The sequence below is a fragment of the Camelus bactrianus genome, chromosome 5, assembly GCF_048773025.1.
Source record: "Camelus bactrianus isolate YW-2024 breed Bactrian camel chromosome 5, ASM4877302v1, whole genome shotgun sequence".
Lineage (NCBI taxonomy): Eukaryota > Metazoa > Chordata > Mammalia > Artiodactyla > Camelidae > Camelus > Camelus bactrianus.
The window spans coordinates 44,724,471-44,746,983 of NC_133543.1; the positions used below are offsets into that span (position 1 = coordinate 44,724,471).

The following is a 22,513-nucleotide window of genomic DNA, read 5'->3' on the forward strand; positions in this document are numbered from 1 at the left end:
ATTGGTGGATCTATAAAATAGTTCCATTCAAAACCTATTTCAGAAATAAATCTTTTTCCACAAAAATAAAATGTAACATATCAGTATACATTAAAGTCAAACAATTCTTTTCGAAATTTTATAGATGAGTTTCCTAAACATTTGGAAAAAACAATATAAGCAGAATAATAGTTCTTGGTACCTATTCACGCACTTTAATCAGTTTCCTAGCCGTATTTGTCCCCAATGCCTGTTGCTGGCTGTGTCTCACAGGCCTCAGCACATCTGGCTGGTCACCAAGCAGCCAGCAGGGACAGCAGGTGGAACCCTCTTCCTAATCCCACCCAGCCTAGAGGAGGTCAGGATGAATTAGGAGTTTGGGATTAACAGACACACACTACTTTATATAAAATAGATAAACAATGGGGACCTACTATATAGCACAGGGAACTATAATTCAATATCTTGTCATAACATATGATGGAAAAGAATATGAAAAAATATATATGTATGTATATGTATAACTAAATTACTTTGCTGTATACCTGAAAAACTAACATTGCAAATCAAACACAGTTCAATAAAAAATTAAATTAAATTAAAAGTGTACATATTAGAACGCTGTGAGTAAAAAAAAATCCAAAAATATTTCCCTTAAGTTTTTGGCAGCAAAGCTTGCATGTCTAATTTTACTACACCTACAGAGATCTGGGTGTTATGTTTCTCCTAGTCCCTAGTTGCTCCTGCCCAGGGGCACTGCATTTCAACAGTGTGCATTCTGAATGCAGACCGTGAAAAGTAAGTGTTACTTATAGTGTATCTAGAAGGGGTTGGAAAAAAGAAACAGTCACATGGTTGATTCTATCAGAGGTCAGGCAAAGCATGGACAGAAACTTATCCCAACTTATATATCCAGAGGGATCCTTAATTCAAAAAGATAAATGCACCCCAATGTTCCTACCAACTTATTTTAATGCAACTATTCATGAAAATACTGCTTAGGAAAAAGAAAAATTGAAGATCAATGCTAAACTGAACAGGATGCCCCAGGGCTCTCCCAAGCTGATTGGCCATATAGTCATCCTGTTACTGGGAAAAGGGAAATAAGAATTACCTCGGTTCTTAGTCACCCGAAAAAAAAGAATTTTTAATGAGAGACAGAAAGCGTGACATAAGCAAGATTTTTATTAGTAAAGTAAAAAGGTAATAAAAAATAGTACACTCCCAAGAATTGGGAGTGGGCCAATCCAAGAGAGGGAAAAATGGCACCGTTCCTTTGTTTTTCGTGTTTTTATATCCTGGCTTAGGGGCATTTTCGTGATTGATTGATTGATTGGTTTGCAGCTCAGGTTCTTTGAGTGATCAGGCTGATTGACAGCTCAGGTTCCTAGCACTCAGGTTGATTGAAAACTCAGGTCCCTTGTGCTCTGGCACGCCCGTCCCCTTTTAGGCAGGTTCATTGGGTCAAGTTACGCCGGGTCCTTCTCTTATGTGCAGCTGCAGGATTTTGATTTTTGCTGGCTTCTTTTGCTGGCCCTCATTTAGGGAAAGTAAAAGTTTCTGGAGTCCCTTATCCTGAGAGCAGACGTACTGTTATTTTCTTGGTTGTTCCTTTCCCCTTCCCCTCCCCCTGCTCAGTGCTCATTTCTATCTAAGTGCCTAACAACCCTAAGAATAAAGCACCACAACACAGTCTGGCTCACAGAAGGCACTCAGTCCTGGCTGTTTTTATTGCTGTAGCCCTCGTCGTTGCTGTCATTGCTATAGTACCACTTTTGTGCATTTACTGTAAACAATACACTGTGCTTTACAAACATCACCTCATATCATTTTCCTCAAGCTCCCACCAGCTGCATTCATTTACTTTACTGGCGTGGCTCTTAAAGTCATGTGAGTTGGGACTTCCTGAATCCAGTCTGGAGCCTGAATCATTACACAACTTTCTCTTCCTATTCTCTATTCCTATAGTATTTTTAGGTATAAAGCACAATGTATTGGACATAATCTGGTGCACTGTCTTATATATTCCACGTTTCATGTCCGCTAGTCACCACCAACACAACCAAAGACTACAAATCCCTGAGGGCATGGGCCAACAGATCAATGGCAGTTCTCAAGCAATAGGAACCACCAACTTTGGCTAAGGAAAGTGGGAAAATAATGTATGAAAACATGTAGCTCGCAGCAGCTCCAGGAGGGCTGGAAAACTAGGCTGAGAGGCTATGCAGCCAAGATCAAGGCCCCACTCATACCACGGAACTGCTTGGTCCCGTGAAGACAGACTACCAGCATCACCGGACATAGCCCTCCCAACGGACACCCAGCAACCCCATGGCGAGACTGAACATACAAATAGAACTGCTACCATGACCACCTCAGAAAGCCCTGCATAGCTGCTGCTGTGATCACATTCCTCCTTAGGGTAAAATTTGAGTATTCTGCATTTCTATTTCATTAGCTTCTCAAAAAGGGGTGAGTACACCCATTTGATAGAATCTAGGTGTCTTTGTCTGCTCAGGCTGCTATAAGAAAATACCTCGGAGTGGTGGTTTACACATCAACATTTGTTTCTTACAGTTTAGAAGCTGTGAAGTCTGAGCCCAATGTGATGGCAGATTTGGTCTCTGTTGAAGACTTTCCTCCTGGCTTGCAAACAGCTGCCTTCTTGCTATGACCTCACATGTGGTGGAGAGAGAGAACAAGCTCTCTGGTCTCTTCTTACAAGGGCACTAATCCCATCATAAGAACCTCACCTTCATGACCTTTTCTAAACCTAATTACCTCTCAGATACCTCCAAATACCATCACATTGAGAGTCGGTATTTTGAGGGCTTCCACATACTAATTTGGGGGAGATGCATTCAGTCCAAAGCACCAAGCCACCTGCCCATGCTCTGATGCAAGGAAGGCCAAGAAAGGAAACAGCTGACATTTTCACCTTCTTTGGTGATACAAAGACTTTGCCTTACAAGATGAAAATTCCCCCCGAACAGGCAGAGAGTCCAGCTACTAGGCAGTCAAACAGCATGACGAATGTCTACTACAGCCCTGAACTGCATTTCTTTAGTGCCCTTCTCAAAGCTGAGCACCATTGAACCCTGAGGACTTGCTCACACTGGTGTCATCAATGATCAAAGTGATGCCATGGGGACCAATTTAAAAAGCAGGACTTCAGACAGCTGGGAAAGTGAGAATGTGAATATTAGATTCCAGAGCTGCTTCCACCTAATGTCTCTTTAACATACAAGGGTTCAAAGTAGTCTACAAATTCACTGATAAACTTAGAACAAAAGGAGGACTGTACCTACCATAAATTGCTTTGGTCTCTTGACTTTAAAGCAAAGTAGGGGAAAAAATAATCAAAGAGAAAATGTCTCTCTATATCCATTAATCAAGTGATGGCTTCCCAGTAAAACACTTGACACCTTAATAGTCATTGTTCAGTTAAACCTCAAACCTTTCTACCAAATTTCCCCTGATTTTGAGACCACTGAGTTTATGGCAGTTGGTGCATGTCATTCTTAGTACCATGGTACTGGGCAAAAAATACAAGAAAAATGATGATAAAAACAAAAATCCCAGGATTGTAATCCAAAGCTGAAGAATAACACAGAACATACAAGTTGACTCCGCACAAAATGAAATGAAAGATTTCAACTACCGCTCATCAGACTGCCTGCGGCTGCAGGACTGACTGAGACATGTGCCCTTAATAGGGAGCTGAGAATCGTTCCCAGACACCAGGCACTTGCCTTGATGGGGACAGTGTTGGTTTTTTCATGACTTCCACGCTGGACACTGAGAACTCACTAAACATCTATGTGCCAGTCATTTGCTTAGTACTTTGATGAAAAATCAAGGTGAAAATAAAAGGCCATCTCTGATGCCCCCAAATTTAAAATCTATAGAAAATGAGAAATCAAGCATTCAAACTGCTATAAGGCAGAACATGACAAATGTCCCAAGAGTTGTGCATGAGGATTCAGTGGAAAGAGAGGGCAGGGAACTCAAGAAAGGCAAATGGTAGGAAAGAGAAAGTGCAACGTCTAAATCCTCTTTCATGACTGCAAGTCATTTCCACAGATTACCAAAGACAGTCAAGGCTACAGCAGACCCTACAGGTCATCCAGAAAAATCTCCTCTCTTTTGTGCTTGAAGAAAATGAGATGCTCAAGAAAAATGAGAAGCAGAGTCAGAATTAGAACCCAGGTTTCCTGACTCCAAAACCCATGTGATTCCTCTACAGTCATGAGACAATTACGAAAAGGAAATTGTCCTATCCATTCCTGTACCCTAAACACCACTATGTCCTTATACCTTAAACATGGAGAAAGGCCATTTGGTCTTGTCACTTGGTGGTGTGGCACTGAGCTGTACACGTTTGGGGAGGAGGGTGAACACGGACTCTGAGGGACTGACCTGGTACCCAACAGAGATAGCTACTTAGCTCAGCTGAGGCACTGACAGACCTACTGTTCTATGAAAGACTTTCAGCACACAGGCTCCTGGAGACAGTTGGGAAAGGCGCAGAGATTGCCAATATCTGATCCAGGAGCTTGAGGCTCTGAAGTGAGAATTGAAAATTCAATCTAAAATTGAGCCGATTTGGCTGTCGTTCTGTCTGAGCAGGTGTAAACTCAGATGTCTCAGGTTCAGGGTGTCATCAGGTGACACCTAAGGACACAGTGTGGGGCTGGCTTGGCAGCAGCATGGAAGAAAATGGGAACACCACCCACCCTGTCCATGGCCAAGAAATCAGAGCCAAGGAGGCCTAATTAAGCTTTGAAATGAGCACTTCACAAAAAGAAGGTTGATTCCTCCTCAGTTCTGTTCCCTCCACCCCCAACTCTGGCAGAAGATTCCACCTCGTAATTAGCTGGGAACATTCCACATCATTGCCTTTCCAGGAAGCTCCAGAGTTTCATATTCCCTTGATACACCCATGCTAATTTTTTTTCCCTCTATTTTCTGGGCATGGTGTTTTGGTTCTTGTTTTGTTTTGTTTATTGTTTGGTTTTGGTCCCCAAAGGAGTTAATTGGCCCCATTAACTAATCTAGTGGATTTCTCTCTTGGTTTTCAGATATTTTCTTCCCTTTAATAGCAAGACCATGAACCAGCTATGAGCAAAAATCCTGACCACAGGCTGGAGTCTCTAGGTCTTCACAGTGTCACTAGGCTACTTGTTGGAATGTAGTTGACAAAGAAATGCCCATGACTGTCACCCTATTGGCATGAGGCTTTCTTGTGGGAACCTATTTCCTGCAAATAATGGGTCCTCTGTAGTTAGCTGTGACCAGTCTGGTCTTAATAGCATTTTTGCTGCCACCAAAACCAAAATGATTCCTGATAGATCATAACCTTCTCCCATTATCCCACCTGCCAGCTTCCAAATCCTTAACTATTATAAAACTTGGTGTTTTGGTTTTTGTTTTTCAACAGACGTACTGGGGATTGAACCCAGGACCTTGTGCATCTACCTTTGAGCTGTACCCAGTGCCCTGCCCTAAACTCTGTGAAGATGACTCTATAATATTTTCTGTCATGTGCTGAAGTCTGCATGGCATGTTTTTCTATGGAAGATCTCCTTAATCAGGCATCACAGTCAACTTTTCTCTCATATTGACCAGATCAAGTTCAAGAGGGAAGGGAAAGCAGATGTCATCTGAAGCCCAAACATTCCTGAGTTGTGTCCTCTTCCATAGCCTCCTCACAAAGCAGAGACCGGAAAATATCTTACCTTAGAAACTTTACAGTGTCTACAAATGCAAGAACTGTTCACATGGGGTCATGCCTCTTTTAGTCTATGGCAATGAATGCATTTCCTCATCATTCGGACATTCTTTTCTTGTGAAGTGAGTTGCAGCTGGGTTCAGAAACACAAGAACTTTGAGGAGTACTTTGCCTTTACAAGCGCAGTTTATCTTGCTGCCGAAAGAAAGTGCACCAGCTGGGCCCCACTGTGTGTGAGCTTTAAGTCCTCAGTTCCCACATCTCAGCCTCCAGGGCCAGCCTGATTAGCACGAGAATCAGATTTTCTTTCTCACATTTTACAGAATAAATTAAAAGATGAAATATTTGGATTAGATAAGTTAGAGTAAGGAAGAATTTTCTAATTGGGAGTTCGAACACTAAAACATTGATGGAGTGTTAGTTCCTCAGGACTCCTTTCAGATTAGGGTGGATGATATCAAGTCCCGGGCATTGAAACTTGATAATAGAAGGAAGAGAAACTCATACTGTTTGCTTAGAAGTTATGAATGTATCATGTCACTTAAACACTCAGCACTCTGAGGCAGGTATTAATGTACCCATTTTATAGATGAGGAAATAATGACTTTCTCAAATTCATATATTTTAAAATAGAAAGTCAACATTCTACCTAAAGCTGTCAGACATCAAAGTTTATGATTTTTCCAATACAGCAATTCATCAAAAGGGAGCCATGTTATAATTTCATTATAGACCTCCAATTCCACAATTCCATTGTTTAAGCCCCTGGTCTAGCACCATCAGACCCTTTAATTCTTTGTCAATAAGCCAGTATTTGCCTGTAGGAAGGCTTTGCCTTAATGAAAAACATGAGAGATTCTAAAATAACTTGGGAAATAAAAACACTTAGAAAAAAAACAAAAATAAAGTAAAATAACTGTCCAGGTAAAATCTTTGGTGTAACAACACCCTATGGCCTGACAAGGGTGACAGGACGTGGAGGGGACAGCCTCCTGAAGGCTGTCTCAGCCCCAGATGCCAGGTCTATTTCATAAAAGTGGAGAAGGGGAGGGTAGAGCTCAGTGGTAGCTTAGCATGCATGAGGTACTGGGTTCAAACCCCAGTACCTCCATTAAAAAAAAAAAAAATATATATATATATATATAGGAAGAAATGAGGAACTGAGCAGGGATGTTGAAAGTCCTGACCAAGTGGTAATTGTCCTCCATTCTACACCCAGTGTGAATAGTGACAAATTTTCCAAAAATCCTGTCTTGTCAATGGAGATCTTGGGAGGTCAGAAATCAAGTTCACATACGCTGGTGCAGAGATTCTTCTGATCATCTGGTCACACCATGGCTCTCTTGAGTTCTAGGATCTGGAATAAACAGATGTGGTTCAGCTTAAGAAGGCCCCAAGTCCAAGTTGGTACAAACAGGACTTTCTTATGTCATCTCAAAACAAAGATACTCTTTGAAAGTTCAGTAACCCAGTATTTAAGATCTCTGTAAAAAAGGAACAGCCTTGCAGACATAGTAAACAATCTTATGGTTACTAGGGGAAGGCAGGTGGGAAGAGATGAATTTGGGAGCTTGAGATTTGCAAATGTTATCCAGTATATATAAAAATAGATTTTAAAAATCCAAATTTCTTCTGTATAGCACAGGGAACTATATTCAACATCTTATACAATAACCTTTAATGAAAAAGAATATGAAAACAATTATATATATATATATGCACAACTGGGACATTGTGCTGTACGCCAGAAATTGACACATTGTAACTGATTGTACTTCAATAAAAAAATAAACAAATAAATTAGATCTCTGTAAAAGGACTGACCCTCATTGACTGGCCATCCCCCTTTAACTCTATCCTTGACTGACTTCCAGAGCTGGCTGGTAGATTGGGTTCTCTCCAGGGCAAATATGTGTTCACAGGATGCTACCTCCCATTTTCTTGCCTCTGGCACACATCACTAATTGATTATAGTGCTCTTTCCTGCTGAGGCCAGATGCAGCCTCAGAATCCTTCTCAGCACAGCTTCAGGCAACCACTACCAATCGTTGGGAGCTGGCATTCAAAAGGAAATCTATTTCACTAAATTGCCCTAGGGACCTCCCTATAATGTTTCAAAACCCCTTGTCAGATGTTTTGTTGAGCCCATCCTCCCAGAATCTAAGCCATCATTCAGAGAAGCACCCAGCAGAAGATGAAAGAAGAGCTTTGTTAAGTACTGTTTTAAGAAAAAGACTTGAGAATAGTTTATTCAAGCATTCAACAACAACAAAATTGTTTCTTTCTTCTAGGCTCTATACTATTCTTTACAGATAGAGAGAAGATACATTTCTTACTCTCAAGATGCTCATAGTCTAGAAAGAGATAGAGACAAGTAATTCATGATGGCTGATCTCAATCAACAAGGCCAAAAAGAGGCACAATCCTTATGTACTTGCACACACACACACACACACACACCACTTCCTTACTTCCTCACCTGACTGCCTGGGGAAACTCATCCCTCTTTTTTGTTTTCCCCAAAGTACTATTCTTGCATCAGATAGCTACTTGGGCTGAATGGAATATACAGGGTTGTGTGCTCCTCTGATTAATACAAGATATGGGTAAAGAGTTCCACTTGGCTTTCCAGTTTTCAGATTTTTCTCCTAGACTTCTCAAAACCTCAGTAAGAAAAACTTTTTCTCAGCCCAGCTATTTTGGCTTCAGCATCGCCAACTGGGACTAATTACTAAAGCAGTCTTATCAATCTTTAAAGTGCACATGAATCACCCAGGGATTTGTTAAAACTTTTATTTTTATTCACAAGGGCTAGGATTTATTCCTTGTCTCTTAGTTTTTGTTTTTGGTTTTTTTTTTCTATCTGTTTATCTCTTTGTGCTGCATTTTGAGAAATGTTGAGAGTTGGTATTATAATGCAGTGATTAAATACAAGGTCTCCCCTTGAATTCAAAAGTAGTTGTATGACTTTGGGTAAATTACTTCTCTTCTCTTTGTCTTGGTTTCCTAATCAGTAAAGTGGGGATATATAATTCTTGTAAGAATTAAATGAGATAATACATGGTAAATGCTTGAATGATGTCTAGCACATAGTAAGCACTCAACTTATATTAGATCATATTAGTATTTCTCCAGCTCAATTTTATGGTTCACTAATTCTCTCTTTAGTTATATCCAGTCCACTATGTTTAGTTTTATTATTTCAACAACCTTATTTTTCATTAAATTGGTTCTTTTCCATAATATCCCATTCTGGATTCATAGTATCTTATTCTTATATCATAAGCTCTTGTTCTTGTTTTACAGATACTTTCACTCCTTTATCTCCTCAAGGTTATTAAATATATTTACAGTTTTCATCCCATAAAACTACCACATTTTCTTTACTTCCTCAAATGTAAATTCTTTCTTTTCTTGTGTGTTCCCTTTATATCTAGAGGGCTCTAGCCTTGAACTCATGGCCGGGAGATTTTTCAAGGCTCTGTGCTGGATTACAGAGTTGGAGCAGGGCATAGCACAAGTGCACAGTCTTGCTGAGGTAGTGGTGGAGAGAACACCATACCAGGAGGTATGGTTCCAGACCCTGTTCCTGCAGGTGCAACACACTCTAGCCATTGGGTTTGACACAGGTGTTGTTGGAGCAGGCAGATAGCTAGATATGAGCAGAGAAAGGGGGACATAGACCAAATGGCAGGAATTGGGCAGAAAGGAGGGGCACAGGCCAAATGCAGGAAACCACACATCATGTAAGCAGCAGGGATCCTTGGGTAGTGAAAGAAAAGCAGGAACCTTGGGGCTGATAAGGGATCATGCCTTTTGGGATGACAAGTGGCCTGGAGAAGAACAAAGAAAGGTGAGAAAAGACAGGAATTTCTAGTGTCTGAATGTAACCTTTTGCTCATTATGCCCTCATTTCAATAAAATCAGCCTTGCAGATCAGAAGTACCCATCATGCACCAATGCCATGACACTGCAGATCCAGACTAAATAAGGACAAAAATCCCTCCTCCCTTTGGGAAGGTGGAGTCGGGATGATAATCAGGGAATACGACCCCAAACCCTTCCCTCCCCAATGAATATTCCGCCCATTCAGTTTTACACCCTATGTAACTAACTTGCCAAAGAAACTCAGGGCAGCTGCTCACCTGAGCCTGCCCGCTCTCCCCTGAGAGTGTGCTATCCATCCTTTAATATAATCCTCACTTTACCTTTTTTTAACCCCTAAGTCTTGTCTCTGAATTCTTTCTGGGACGGGACAAGAACCTGGAACACCAGTTGCATCTATCGGCAACAGTGTCACTACTCTGACTACTGGCCTTGTGCTGGCTGCCCAGCTTTGACTTCAGCTGGTTCCCATTGGCATACCGGCAAGGTAGTTCTGTTGCAAGAGCTGCTCCAAGTCCTTGCTCACAACCCTCCTTAGCAGGAGTGTCCTTGCTTAAAACCTGCCAACCTCCACCATCAGCAGGAGTTAATATAAACCTTTAAGTTGAAAGGTCCAGAGATAAGAAAGGAAGCTGCAAACAGACAAAAGAAAAAAAAAATAGATTTAACTAGCTGGGACCAAGACGGTGACAAATCTGACCTCCAACATACTGAGTCTTATTATAGGTTGACTTTACTACATTAGCATATTAAATGACATCTACCAATGGCCATGACTGGACACTAAAGATGGATAAGAAAGGGGGTGGCACCCACTCCCTGGGAAAAGCCCTGCCCCTTCCCCAGGAGACATTCATGTGCCTTCTCATCATAAGCCTCACTCCTCCTCCCTTTTCTTTACTCTTTTTTTTTTTCTGCAGTGGATTTTTTTTTCCTTTTTCTTTTTTTCATTGAACTATAGTCAGTTTACAGTGTTATGTCAAATAATCAAAGTCTCGTGTTTGTATTTTTTTCCTTAATGGAGTCGCTGGGGATTGAACCTTGAGCATGCTCTACCAATGAGCTGTACCCCAACCCCTCTTTGTCTTTACTCTTTAAAATTAAATCCCTCTTACCAGGTGGGCAAGAAATTGATCTGTGCTTCTCCATTCTTTGGCCACTGAATAAAACTCATGCTGTGTGGATCTCAGCTTCGATATCATTACTGGCTCCTTAAACTCAAATGGAAGAAGACCCCTCCCCCACTGAGGCAGAAGGGCTTGGGCGGGCTGGGGCCCAAGCAGAGTTCATACAGCTTAATTCCTGGCATCCTCTGGCCCGTGCAGGCCCACCTTCTTGGACCCTTATATCTTCCAGAGTCAACCATTTATTCATTCAATAATGATATGAATGAATCTGAGCCCAATCCAGCATTTTTCCATTCAGTTTCTTTCTCAGGCTCCTCTCCTATGCTTTACATCTTCCCACACTCCCCTGTTGCACGTTACCCCCTTAACTCTGTCCTTGACACTACACTTACATTGACTGAAACAAGATAGTCTTTATCAGAAATACTTAGGGACATGTTTTTCCCCTCCTCTCTACCTCTCTAGCCCCTAGTTGCAGAAGCTTACAAACTTGTCAGGCCATACTCTCAAAAAACCTACAATTTGTGGGGGAAAGTATAGCTCAGCTTAGCATGCATGAAGTCCTGGGTTCAATCCCCAGTACCTCTATTAAATTAATTAATTAATTAATTAATTAATTAATTAATTAATAGACCTAATCCCCTCCCCCCAAAAGAGTAGAAGTTAAAAAAAAAATATATTTTAACTCTACAATTTCTCCAAGCCTCTCATTTCCCTCCACAGGAATCCTTGCAAGAGACACCAATACTAGGAGCTATTTGGGCTTTGGCCCCACCAGTCCCTTGATGTGACAGCAAGTCTTGAATCCAGGAAGTGGGGGTGGGGTTCAATAAAAGTGCCAGGAAGTGAAGGAGATTACCAGATTCATTCAGATCTCAGCTCTCTGCAACCCCTCCCCTTGCTCTATGGCTTTCTCTTCATATTTAATGGAGAATTCCCCTACAAGATATAGTTTACAGATAGCACCACAGAACACAGTAACTCTCATGACAACCTCATGGTAGACACCTTTTTCCTCTCTCAGTAGTATGGACTGGACTTAATAACTTTTTCTTCCTCCAATCACATATAGATGAAGAAAGTTAACTAGTGTGTGTGCATATGTGTGTATGAACACACACACGCATCTCAAGATGAAATAAATTGTACGGTAATATTGGCTGCCTTTTTCCATGATGCATTTCCCCCTTTTCCATATGCTGTCTGCCTACAGAAATACCTTTAGCCTGTTCATTAATTCCTTGGTAAATATATTCAATTCTTCCCTCTGTTCCTTTTCTCCAACGCTCCAGTTGCTTTTGAGAAGTTTTAGCTCTAACCTTATGCTCTCTGTCTCTCTAGCCCCGCAGTGATTGTCACTATCTTTCTGTGTTTCTCCTTCCTCAAAGTCTTGTAAAATATAACATACTGCAAAGCAGTGGTGTTCCTGGGATTTAGCATTTGGGGTGGCAGATGGGGTGGTAACGAATCTGCTTGTGGGGGCTGGGTACCTCCCCCAGCACTCTCAACCCACTGCATACATTTTGAATTAAAAATATTAAAGATAATGAAATTAGAAGCACATTAGTGTCACTTAATCTATTTAGGAGTAGTTGAGAAAACAAACTCTTTACTGATACTTAATCCAACACAACTAACATATAACTAAACATAATCCCCTTGACAGCAAACTGCTACAAAGATTTTGCTTTTTGGTCTCATTATAACTTAGCCATTGGTAAAGAAGGCGTTGACAAAGGAGTAACTCCACAAGAAGGTGAGGTTGGCTGCCAACCATGTTTCATTCAGACTTTCTTCTTGAACCCAGGTTACCACCTGTTCTTTGAGCCCCAACTATTCATAGACCCATTTTTTAATAAGCCAGGACAGCTGTTGCTTACTCTTTTTTTTTTTTATGGTTCTCCATCTATTCTTTTTTTTTTTATACATACATATATATGTTTTTCCAGATTCTTTTCCATTACAGTTCAGCTGTTGCTTACTCAATGTTATAATTATTCCTCTTTCCATATCCCTATCTAGATTTTGTAAACTCTTTTGAGGACAAGGACTGTGTTAATCCCCTGCGGTGGGATGCATGGCGAGCATAGTAGTTAGAAAGTACATTACGTTGTAGAGCAATACACTGTGCAGGCATTTCAGTTACATGTTCTCTTGTATCCATCACAGCCACCCCCCTCCATAGATGTCATCACAGAAGCTCATAAAGCGGAAGGAATTTTACTGAGATTTTACTGAGGCTAGTAAAAGAGGCTGGATGCAAACTCCAATTTTCTTAACTCTAAAACAGTTGTTCTCTGCACCACATTATGCCACTCAATGCTGAACGAACACATGATGAGGGGATGCATAAATCAATCAATCCTGGGCCCAAGACACTTCAGTTCAGCCAGCTCAGCTCTCCGCAGAATAAAGGGTGGTCACTTACCCACGGATGTGGAAAAGCAGGAGTGTTCTGTGAAAAGAACAACATTGGGCTCTAACTAAAATTTTCAGCATTTAGCTATGTTAAAACTGCACAGCCACAATTCTCCTTACAAAGCTAGAAGGCATATCAGTTGTATTATCCCATCTGACAACTGACTGAATGGAAACAGAGACTAAGAGAGGCCTGGGTCAGTGTCACATGGGCTGTTGTTGTCAATCTAGAATTAGAACCAAGAGCCTTTGAAAGCTGCATCCTCTGCTCAGCAATCCATAATTTTTAAAATACTAATGTGCAATTCTTCTTCCCAAACGCTAATGGAAACTGTGAACCAGAAGGAAACCTTTATTATCAATTAACCAGTATTGAATCCCGATCTAGGACAGACACTGCGCGGCGGCTGTGGGGTTCTCTAGAGCAGAAAACAGACTTCAGCTCCCGCCTCCTTTGTGATGTAACCGCAGTGAAGCCAGAGAGTTGCATCAAGCACTGCAGATGGTACAGAACATCCCAATTACAATTCCAAATTGCACTAAATGCTTTTCTAAATAGCCAAAGCCCCAGATAAATTAATTTGAAAGGACATATAAAATGGCAGTCATAGGGAGATAAAGCTTTCATTAGCAAATTTTTCCATTTTGCCTGACCACTTCCAAGGAACTTTTAGATCACTAAGGACACACAGACACACACACAATTTTCTATGGCTTATGAAAAAAGGAAAAGCATTTCCATTATGCTCTGCTTCTGTTGAAGAATTCCCTGAGGAATTCTTCTAAAGTTGAGGCAAATCAGCATACGCAAATACATCCATTTACCATCTCCTTGGAAACTGGAATTCCTGGCCAATTCATGCAGCAAGCAGCTAAATGTTTTCTCTAGGTTTACTTGAAGAGAGAAAAATATTGTGAAAAATGCAAAGGAAGGTATATGTTGGGTTTCAGGGTTGGATGTGCTATCCTCCAGGGTCCTACATTTCCGTGCACCAGAACGACGGCTGCTTTATGCCAAGTCTGTGTGCTGTGCCATCAAAATGAAATATGCCAAAGAAAAATGATGAGAGTAAAAATGGCTACCGTTTATAGAGCACTTAGCAGGTGCAGGCACTACACCGAGCAGTTTCCCTACCTTATCTCATGCCATTCTCACAGACCACCCTAGGATGGAGGCATCATTTCCCTCATTTTACAGGTTAGGGAAATGGAGGCTCAGTGATGTTAAGGAGCTCAGCTAAGGTCACACAGCCAATAAGACTGAGTGGACATCAACCCAGTTCCCTGACTCGAAAGCCATCAGCAGTGCCTGTGTTCGGAACACACAGCTCCATCCCACAGGCGCAAGTGTGTTGTCAATAAGACCACCTTGACTGTCCCTCCACAGTTCATTGATGTAGTTAATGCCAACCTTCAGAGGGGATTTTCCATTGAAAATGCTTGAAAGCAGTCTGGGTTTTCAGCGCAGATACAGAACCGTTAAAATAAAGATAAAGGAGCTGTTCCCCCAGATCCTATGGTCATCAATAGATTTACCTATTTTCCACATGCTCCTTTCAGCACAAATCTATCCCGGAAGGAAAAATCCACAAGGAAAGCAAATTATTTGTGCTCTACCTCTAGATGGACAAAAAGATTAAGAGGCATACTGACACACTCATGCACACACAAATGGAAAACACAGATTTGTTTTGACAGTCTATTATACTACAAAAATATTTATGACTCTCAGAGGCAGCAAAGTGCAGCCATCTTCCAAAAGCACACACACCCCGCCAATGCCTGCCTAGATGTGGGGAAGGTGAGAATAACCCCCCAAAATCAATTGCCCTCAGGCTATGGGGGTGCCTAGGAGGGAAGCCTCCAGTTGTCTATTATCAGGATTTCTCGTAATGTTCTTTTCACAGAACGCTCGTAGTCTTCACATCCACAGTTAAGTGACCACCCTTTATTTTGCAATCAGAGAGCGTCGAGCTGGCAGAACTAAAGTGGCTTGGCAGCTGCGGAGATGAAACTCAACTGAACAAACAGATTCTTAAGTGATGCTTAGATGGAAGAACTTGGACATGGTTCAGATTTTTTTAAAAATTCATTTCAATGTGTGATTGAATCCTGCTCATTACCCTCTCGGCAGTGTATTATATATTCCACTCTTTATTGTATAATAATGTGGAGGGTGGAAAATAAGAAAGGTACAGGATTACCAACTCTTCCTATTATAGAAGAAGAGCAGCTTTGTTTATGGTATAAACAATAGTCAATAAATGCATATAGCAAGTTAATTTTTCACAGCAACCCGTACCCAGAACTTGAAATATGCTATTTTGTTCTTTGGTCCAAATTTCTTGAGACAAATAAATCCTTCTGCACAGTAATCATACTAAAATCGTGGAGTAAACAGTGCATAAGAGCTTACCCGTGGGTTTAGAACGTTGCTTAGTGCAAACTGGTGACAGATGACTTTCTCAGCACTCCCCACACCTCTGTGACCCCCTTCCCAGCCCTCTTCTCTGCTCACTCTTCCCAGTCTGGCCACTAGGACCCACTTGCTTTGAGCAGCCCAAGAATGCGCCCTCTGCTTGTCCTCCTCTTGCACTCGCCCTAGAGAGACACGTGACTAAGCCCTCACTTCTTTTGAGTCTCTACTCACATGTCACTTACATCTACACCCATCATTTTCTGTCCTCCAGACCTGATCATTATTTTCTGCGTATTTGAGTCATCTGATGTTTATTTACTTGACCTTTGACTCTCTTCTCCTACTCGGAGATAAGCTGAGTAAGGACAGTAACCTCAACACCTAGAACAATTCTTGGATAGAGCAAGTGCTCAGTTCACGAAGGAAAAAATGAACGGATGTCACAGAGCCAGTTCAGGGCTGGGGCTACAGCAGGGGTGGCTGCCTAAGGTGTCACTCTATAAAAGGGGGCACAAACATCACTGGAAAGGTAATGAGATGTAGAGCATTTGTTTTAGAACCCTCAAAAAGAAATCTTGCAAATGTTTAGAAAGAAGAATTTGATAACCACATGGGGCTGGAGGAGGATGAGCCTCCCACTATGGGCGTGTTAGATAAACCGCCTCTAAGGAGGGCATGTACAATCAGCTATAAGGCTTTTCTTCTACTGAGTGGAGTTCACCAGCTTGGGTCAGAGCAGAATTGCCTGGTCTCAGGCCAAAAACGGCCCTCCCTTCCCTACGTACTGCTCAGCCCCGCCTCAAAGTTAGTGTTGCATGAATGGTTAAATAATACTGGTTTAAAGGAATTCCATGTTATCAGCCTGCCCCGGGTACCGACACACCTCTCCTCTGTTTAAGGACCTACAGTGCTTCTCAATTACCTTTTGGATCCCATTCAAACCCCTCTGCTTTGGCACTGAGTTCTGGAACCCAAAACTTTACATGGCAAAGGGACCTTGCATATAGAATTAGGATTACAGACCTTGCAATAGGGAGTTTAGGAGATGATCTGATTGGGCCCAATGTAATCATATGGGTCCTTAAAAGTGGAAGAGGAAAGCAGAAGAATCAGAGAGACTTGGCAGAAGAGGGAGGGAGAGGGGTGATTCAAGGTGTGAAAAAGATTCAAACTGCTATTTTTGGCTTTGAAGATGGAGGACAGGGACTACAAGCAAAGAATGTAGGTAGCCTCTAGAGGCTGAGAACAGCCTCCCTCCAACAGCCAGCAAGGAGACAGGTGCCTCAGTCCTATTGTTCCTGATTCCAAGCTCATACTGCTCACCACAGGACAGGCCAATAAATCGAGAGACAAGTCATTGGGACAAAGAATAGCAACTTTATTCAGAAAGCCAGCAAATCAAGACAATGGTGGACTAGTGTCCCAAAGAACCATCTTGCCTGAGCTAGAATCCAGGCTTCTTTTATACTAAAAGGAGAGGAGGTAAAATCAAACATTTCCTGGTTCTCATAGCCTCCAGAGAGGATGTGTTCATTTCTTCCTTCCTGCAGTCATTCATAGGTGGGTCTGGTCAGGATGTTTCCTGTGAGCTAAACAGAGGTATTTTGGCTTAACACTCATTACCTGGGAAGCAGGGTTCCCAGAAATGAGCCATTATGTGTAATTTAAGCTTATAGGCAATATCCCTTTAGTGATTAACAATCAATAGACTGTTTAAAAGAAACAGATCTAATACAGAGTCAGATTTGTTCTCACCTATAACCACTATAACCACATGGAATTAACTCTGCCAACAACTTGACTGGGTTCCCCCCCCACCAGAGCCCAGCCACACCCTCACCTTAACCTTGGTCATATGAGCTCAAAGCCGAGAAACCAGCCCAGGCCACTGGATTTCTGACCTACAAAACTACATGATAATAACTTTGTGTTCTTTAAGACTGCTAAATTTGTGGTAATTTGTTATGGCAGCAGTAGAAAAATAAATCAAGACCCTTTGCAAATTGGATCCAACATATATACTCAAACATCCCATTGCTCTCAAATCTGTATCCACTGCTCCAGTCAACCTGTCTCCTTTCAGTCCATAAACATGCTCATTTGTTATTAATCCCACACTGTCCCTCCACTTGAGCTGTTTCTCTTGCCACACCAACTCAAATCCAGTCCTTTAAGCCTGAGTCAGACCCAGGTCCCACCTTTTTCACCCTTTAATCAGGTTGACAAACAGGATTTTCCACTTAGGGACTTCCAAGTATCACACTATGCTTCATATAATTGCGTATTTTTGTTAAGTGTCTTATCATTTTCTTTCCCAACAAAACCCTGAGGCCTTCATAAGCTGAAATCATGTCTCCTATATGTCTGGCAAAGCGCAAAACCATGGACACATCGTAAACATTTCTCAGGAATTCACTTCACTTTATAATGCCCACTTGGAGCTTTTCACATGTAGAATATTTTCTAATCTGCTAACATGTCAGGAAGCAAATTTTTTTTGCAACATAGTTGATTTCAGCTTGTGTCAGAGATCACATGTGCAGAGTCCTAGCAACTCTGATCCAGTAACAGGAAACACTTAATCTCATTTCTTTCTTACAGCTGGGTGTTCTTTGCCAGCACAGCATTCTCATCCGGCACCTACTTTTCCACTCCATCCTGATTCCATGGAACTTAGTACTGACAGCATAAAAGTCATAATCATACCACATGGGGACGGCTCCTCTACCATAGTTAGAGCAGTTTTGAGTCTCACTGCCTGAACAATACCTCCACCTTTCATTGCCATAAACAGAGCAGATAAACAATGACACCTGCTTTCCTCACAAGAATAAGTTCTCACTTTTCAGAGCAAAGAGAATTTGAAGTTTTTGTCTTGATACTAAGAGATTTTTAGTCAGTACACATACAGTGAACAAACATGCTCTACGGACCTCATAAAAGCAATCTGAAAGGTAGCAAGTTGTAAAATATTCATTATGTAGTCCTGTGTTAATCTTACATTTACCCTCTCCACACTCTCATAGATGATAACCAACAGGTTCAGACATCTATTCAGTAAGAAAACAGTCTATTTTGCATAGCAATGCTAATAGTTTTCATTATAAATTGTGTCCATTTTAATACAAAGTCATTCAGGGAGCACCTACTAAGTACCTCCTATATGGCTGAAACCTCCTACCCACTCTGTGTGATTTAACCAAGATGAGAACTCTTGGTTTCTCCCCTTCATCTTAGCGTATGAAGCCTGTTTGATCTGTCTCCTCCACAACTTTCCAGCTGTGGTTCCCACCAACCTCTGACCCCACTGTCTCCAATAACCCTGTAGTTTTTCACACACGGACACACATCACGAGGTATGACTTCTGTGATCTTGTTCATACTATCTTCTCTGCCTAAAATTGTTTTATCTCCTAACATCCCCAGCCTAGTTAACCCCAATTCAACCTTTAGAACTCAGTTTAAATGTCACCTCCTCTAGGAAGACTTTCTTATCCCTCTCACCTCTTAGCCTTCCCTGCCTCCTCAAAAAACATGATTTCTTGAGGACAGGAATGAGATCTTAGTAGTTTTTGTAGCTTTGAGACCCAAAAGAGTACCTGACACATAACTGAGTCTCAAGAAATTACTGTTGAATGAAAAAGTCTCAGGTACAGTGATTGTCAACAACTCCTCAAGTAGCTCATAAGAAACCCAAAACATGGATGCAACTATTAAGCATCAGTATAGGATGTATCACAGGATGGGACAGGTACATTAGCCTCCTAGAGCTGCCATAAAAATTATCACAAATGTGGTGGCTTAAATCAGTAATGTATTCTCCCACAGTTCTGGAGACCAGAAATCCAAAATCAAGGTGCCAGCCCACACTCCCTACAGAGGCTCTAGAGTAGAATTCTTTGCATGCCTCTCCTAGCTTCTGATGCCTGCTGGCAATCCTTAGTGTTCCTTAACTGAGAGCTACAGCACCCCAACCTCTTCCTCCATCATCACATCGACTTCACCTCCAAATGTCTTCTTCTGTGTGTCCGTCTTACAAGGATATATGTGATTGAATTTCGTATCCACCAAGATAATGTGAGGTAAGCTTCTCTCTCAAGAGCCTCAACTTAGTCACATCCTTTACCTTACTAGGTAACATTTACTCTTTGACCATGTCGTGTACTATTCACAGGTTCCAGGGATTAGGGTGTAGACATGTGTTTTCAGAGCTAGTGCCCAACTGTAGCAGGTGTAAGTTAGTAGAGTATCCAAGAAGAGTCAAGGAAATTTAGAGGAAAGAGCACAAAGGCTTGGAGTGATGGCCACAGAGCTTCAACACTTCAAAGTGGCAGGTCATCTGCTGTTACGCAAATGGCCCTTTTGTTTTGGTAATGGCTCCTTTGAGATAACACAGGGATACTGATCCCACTGAAGAAGAAACTAAGAAATGGAAAAAATCCATCCACAATACAAAAATGCTAGTGATGAGGTCAAGATGGAAATTTAACTCTCCTCTCCACTTGTCTTTATTTATTACCTATACTCTGTTATCATCCAAAAAGAATTTGAGAGATTGAACGACAGATGTACCACAGAGCTTCTTACCATCATTTAATAAATTTTTCATATCTTCTTTTATTCTTGTTGAAGTTCTCATAGTGCAGATGATAATACTATACACTGGACAAAAGGAACATAGTAAGAAAAGCTGGGTGCTTCCCACAGTCAATACTGTCTCAGCATCTGCCCTTAGCAAAATATTTTGGGGAAAATAAAGATGAACTAGACGTGCATGCACACTCAAGAGCTACCATCTCACAGAAGATGCAATCAAGTGACAAGCACAAGGCAGGGTGCCTCATAGGGGCCCCTGGAAAATGGGGTGGGGGTCAGGGCAAGAGAGATCATTCCTGGTGAAAGGCATCAGGAAAGACTTCATGGAGCAGGTGGCATTTGAACAGGGCATGGAAACAAAAGTGCTTTAATAATTACAGCTGGAGGCAGAGGAGAGGGGGACATGGATGAGGGTGATGTGAGCAGAAAGGAGAAGATACACAAAAGCATGGAGGTAAAAGACTGTAAAGTGTATTGGGAAAGAATGAGAGTTTCAGGATATGTGCAGGAGAACAGTGGGAGATAAAAAGGAAAAGAAAAATTGTTGTACATGGTTGGTCCTCGACTGTCAAGCAAATGATGAGGACTTGATCAAATAGGCATGGAGCCGTCGTTAAAGATATTTTGAATAAAGAAAAGACATAATCAGACATAATCAGAGTTCTTTGGGAAGATTACTCTGGCAGTGGTGTGAAGGATGTATTAGAAGGTGGGGTAGGCTAGCTGCTCACAGACTGCTGCAGTAGTACAGCCAAGAGCTAAATAAGGGTCTTGATTAGCAAGGCAGCCAGGTGAGAGGCGGGTGAAAGGAAAAGAAGAAGTGAGAGCAATTTCAAAGGAAAACTCAATGGGACATAATGACTTATTGGGCACAGGGGATTGGAGATACAGGCGGCATCAGAGAGGAGTTTGAGACATGGTAATGCGAAGCAGCGAAGCCACTGGAAGAACTTGGAAAGTCAGGAGGAGGAACAAGTTTAACAGCAAAAAATGATTAACTTAGTTGGCAGGTGTTAAGTTTCAAAAACCAGCAGGACGTAAAATAAAGGTGCCAAGAAAAGACATGAGTGGAATATAAATGCAAGAATCATTCCATGGAGAAAATAATTGAAGTCATAGACATTTATAGCATCACAAAGGGAGAGAGAAAATATCCTAAAACTTAAGGAACATACATAATTAATGACTAGTGGAAGGGTAGGAGCGAGCCAAGAGGACCGAGACCAAGACGTGATTTCACCAAAGACGTAATGAGAGCCCAAATGCCGAAAAGAACAGAACTCAAGGCAGAAGTGGGTATTATGGAGGGAACATCAACATCAAACACTGCAGATTTCAAAAATGTATTATCAAGGCACAGACTGCATCTGTTTAGGAGATTGTTTTTTCAGTGGACACAGAGGCCAGATTGCAAGGGAATAAATACCAACTGGTAATGAATAAGGATTGTAGATAAATGTTTCAAGAAGTTTAAGGAAAAAATACCATAAGCCAATATCCAAGGAGGAATAGGGTCAAAAGAAAGTTGGCATGTTTAGGTATGCGCTGCATTTTTTTTTCTTTTTAGAATACATGGTTATGTTCCAATCAGTGTTTAGTATCTAGTGCCTACCTTATGCTATTGGGCTAGTTGGTGAGATTCAGAGATGATTAGAACTTGATCCTTATGCTCAAGCAGTAAACAATTCAGTGGATAAACTAGAAATGTACATACCTTGCTCATCACAGTGTGGTAAGGACTGGGATCAAGGTAGGCAGCACTGGAGAGGGGCCCGCGCCTGGTCTGGGACAAGGAGAGGTAACGGTGCCAAAGGACTCCCTGGACACAGGCTGCCCATGGAGTCTTGAGAGACTAGGAGTTAGACTGGCATGTTTCACTAAGGAGTAGAAAAGAGCATACTTCATGGTTTCTGCAAAGACAGAGAACCTTACAGGAAAGAATAACAGAAGTCGACAGGAAAGAGAGAAATTAATGGCAGCTTGGCTCTGAGGTGGGAAAGGATGAGATCAAGCAGGCCTGTAAAGGGATCCGCCCTTCCCAGGGGGAGACAACAGGGAAGGAAACAGAAACTGATGGAGAAACAGGGCAGCATCCAAGCAGTGAGGAAAGAGGCTGAGCGAGCCAGGTGTTCTGCCTCATTCCTCTTTGCACAATGGAAGGTCACCATCTGCTGAGAGCTGGGAGGGGCAGGGGAGGGCAGAGACGTGATGATGACTAGATTATAGACTTTAAGTCTTTTTAAATAAAAGCATTTATTGAAATCAAAGCTAGTTTGGGGCTGAATCTCTTCCTAGTGCATGTAGAATTTGATCAGAAGGTACAGAGTTTGCAGTCTGAAACCAGACCGCCTGGATTTG

The 22,513-nt window shown here is 41.7% G+C and overlaps 1 long non-coding RNA gene across 1 annotated transcript; it reads right to left on the reverse strand.

Moving 5' to 3' along the window:
- Positions 1-16,928: 16,928 nt before the first annotated feature.
- LOC123613193 (uncharacterized) lies at positions 16,929-22,264 on the reverse strand. The gene is made up of 3 exons (XR_006720525.2): positions 21,870-22,264; positions 20,147-20,221; positions 16,929-17,148 (listed from the first exon to the last, which is right to left on the reverse strand). It is a non-coding gene; the product is annotated as an uncharacterized LOC123613193 (long non-coding RNA).
- Positions 22,265-22,513: the final 249 nt, after the last annotated feature.